Below are 3,803 nucleotides of genomic sequence, written 5' to 3' on the forward strand. Positions count from 1 at the left end.
AAAAAAAAAAAAAAAAAAAAAAAAAATTAATAAAATGTTAAATGTTTTATTTAAAAAATTTCCAATTTGTTCAGTTTTTATAGAGGATTATAAAAATTGAAGGACCTGTGGAACTGAATTATAGTGGAGAAAATTATCAACATGACATAAAGAATGACCAAATTAAAATATGATGTAAAAATACAGAAATCTTTGCCTATGAATACTATATTCTCGATTTAAAAATAATTATGGTGTTGTAACACCAAGGTCAAGGGTTCGGAACCCCTTACCAGCCAGCCAACAAAAAAATAAAAATAAATAAAATTAGTGAAGAGTGTCTTTGATTCGTTTGGTAAGCAAATCTTACAGTAAGAAATATCTAGAAACATTTAATGGTCAGTGAGAAGTGATAGAAAAGACCGATTTATAGATGTTTAGGCCTAAGAACTCACACCCCTTGTCTGACAGCAGTAACAGGACTTGTCTCTAGTACATCCAGTGTTCAGTTCTCTTGGGTGCAATGTCTTCGGTCACAACTACTCAAAAGTGAGCTAGGACTGTAATGAGGGAGCAAAGTTGGACAGTACTAAACTTGCAGAGAATGGAAGCGGCTATGCACTCCAGAGAAAGCACGATCCTCAGATCCCCTGGGGGGTAAAAATCATTCCTGATTTATAGGAAAAAGTGAGGCAGCCCTGGGAACATAGAGCCAAAAATGTAAAGATTTTATGAAACTACATGAATTCTTTCATCTTATTTTAATGGCAGCAAGGGTTAAATATAATGTACAATACAATACGACTAACATTTTATCAAAACATTTTTTTCTTTTATAATTTTTTATTATATCATGGAATCTCCTGTTTAAATGAAAAAACATCAGATACTTGGTCAATTAGAAAACAATGTACAAAGTTCTATTTACATGTAACTTTTCCAGAATGCACCCCTTGCACAAAGCAAGTATGTGGATTATTTCATTCAAATAACAATAATTTGCAATTTAATAACCAAGAATACTCTCTTTGAAATCTCTAATGATCTGTTTATTTATTTAACACAAAATATTTATTTGGTCTTTTAAATGACAGGTACCCTTAGAATATGTATTTTATCTATTCTTTAAACTTTTACTAGGCTTTAGCTACATATATAGCACCAAAACCCACTTTAATAGTATTAATATTAGCCTCTAATATTGAGTTTCTAATACATACAATTTCATGTAGCATACCAGAAAAATTAGAACTTCAGACAAATACTAATATAAAATTTTATAAAATGGGTAATTAAGAGCTTTTTTAAAAATAGCAATTTAAAAATGCAAAGAATATTCTTTTAGATAACCAGATAAGTTTAAACTGATAAGGATATAAAACTTAAGGTCTTAGAAAATCTTTGGCTTAAAATCAAGATTAGTCAATTTATTGTAAAATTTTAGAGCAATTTAGAAATACTAAAAGTTACTAAAAGGTTAAGATGTGCCAGATTTTTAAAGTTCAAAGTAAACATCATTTTTCTATCTTATAACTACAACTGAAAGATTCTCCATATTCAATTGGACAAATGTTCATATTTAAAGTTATTTATGAAGAAATCTTTTCTTCAATTACATAATGAACTGTCATAGCACAAAACTGGAATGGTACAGCAAAGTACTCAACTTCTTCATACTTGGATAAATAGTAAGTGTAAAAGGTATTACCCTTAAGTATGGTATAAAATTCTAGGTAGGGTCACCTACCTATATTTTAAAAAATTATGGGAGGAAAGGGGAACATACTTATCAATTTATTGATTTATAGGACAATGCAAACAAGGAAGCCTAGCTGAAAGTACAAGTGACCGATTTTTTTTTTTTTCCTTTTTGTCTTTTTTTGTGTCCGGCAACGGATCGCAACCCTTGGCGCTGCGCCCGTACCTCGCTCAGCCAGTGAGCGGGAACCGGTCTTTATGTGGGATCCGAACCCTCGGCACTAGCCGCCGCACTCCCAAGCGGCGCACTGTAGCAGTGCACCACCGGGCCGGCCCGTCAAGTGACCGATTCTTTCTGGTAGCCTTAGATACCTGCTGCATGCCTTGCTGGAACTGTGCAGACTCTATAAAGTCAAGTACAATTAAAAAGTCGTATATGAAAAGAAAAAGGGGGGAAAGAAGGAGGGAGAGAGAAGGAGGTGGGGGGGAAGGAAGGGAGGGAAGGAGAGAGAAGAGGGGAGGAGGGAGGGAGGGAGAAAAGGAGGAAACAAGGATGGAAGGAAGGAAAGCAGACAGGCAAGCAAGAAAGCAAGCCTTGATAACTTCAAAAAAAAAAAAAGAAAAAAAAAAAAAAAGAAAAAAAAAAAAAAAGAAAAAGAAACAATCAAATGCCTTTAACTTATAGGGAATAGTGCAAAGTTGATCTTTGGCCCCTTTAAAACATTGGATACTGATGAAAACAAAAACAAAGACAACCAACACACACAATTCTCATGAGGGTAGCTTTTGCCTATTGGGAAGGCTTATTACCATAGCATACAAGAAGCTGTCTAGCTCATCAGATAAACTGTCTGGCCCAAGCTGAAGTAGCAGACATTTTGCAATTCAATTTTGAAAAGTTTAAAAAAATTGATCGTAACATACCACCTTCACCCCTCCCCAACCCCCCCATCAGAAATGAGATTCTTCCCTTCAGAAATATCTCCCTGGTTCTTTCTCTCTGCTCTGTCATTTCACAATGTGATACCCTGTATCACTGAAGTCACCCACAAGATCCTTAACAGATGTGTTCCCTGGACTTTGAACGACCCAGCCTTTGAAACTGTAAGCAGTAAATTTTCTCTATAACTCAAAAAAAAAAAAAAAAAAAAAAAAAAAAAAAATCTCCCTGTAAATGATACAGCCAGCTCTGAATTCAGTTCTGAGGCCAGGGTTACTCAGATTCCTTTCCTCCCTGTCTTCTGCAGCTGTAAATGACTCTGCCATCCCTTGCTCCACAGGCTGCCCTGTGATAGGGCATGCATACAAGTCTAAATCCTCTGTCACGGTAACAGTTCTGCAGTCTCACACTGGTCTTCCCACCACAGTACACTGTTCAATTGTTCACTTTAATACTTTGAGCAATAAAGACCACTCTGGTTATAGAAATGACTTTCACACAATATGGATTAAAAAGTACAAGATGAAAGGAAGCTTATACCAAAAATCAAATTTATGAAGAAGAGCAGTTTTCTTTACTGGTTGGAAAATCTGTAGCAGTGAGTAAATACTGTGTATGGAATTCTGTCCTGTGCATGGGATCTTCCTACTCCACTGTGCAATGCCCAGTCGTTTATACACACACCAGCTTCTAATGCACTTACAGTAAGCATCAGTTTAAACGACTGTGTTGCAAGCTCTTCAGATTTGAGCTTCATCATCTTCACTATCTTTTTTTTCATCTTTGATTTCAACAGCAGCTTTCATTTTTCTTTTACCTTAAATAACTGAGTTGGCCATATGCCTTTTATGAAAAAGCAAATAGCTTTTCTACTCAGATGCTTTTTACTATTAGCTTTCACAAAAATTTAATAATGCCCACATTGTTTAAGTGAAAAACTGTAATGAACTTAGACATAACTATACTTTCAAATGAAATATGTAACCTGGCAAAGCTGATGACTGACTTTGTTTCAAAAAAACCTAAGTGTTGCTGAGACACATCAGACAAGTGCAATAACCTGAACATGCAGATGGTGATTTTTTCCCCCTAGACATCTGCTTTTTCTTCTAAATGGATGACCAGAGTTTTGAATCATCTGTTTTAAAACTCTGGCATTTTGTTCTCTTAATAAGGAAAGACCACA

This window comes from Galeopterus variegatus, unplaced genomic scaffold (assembly GCF_000696425.1).
Source record: "Galeopterus variegatus unplaced genomic scaffold, G_variegatus-3.0.2 Scaffold3852, whole genome shotgun sequence".
NCBI lineage: Eukaryota > Metazoa > Chordata > Mammalia > Dermoptera > Cynocephalidae > Galeopterus > Galeopterus variegatus.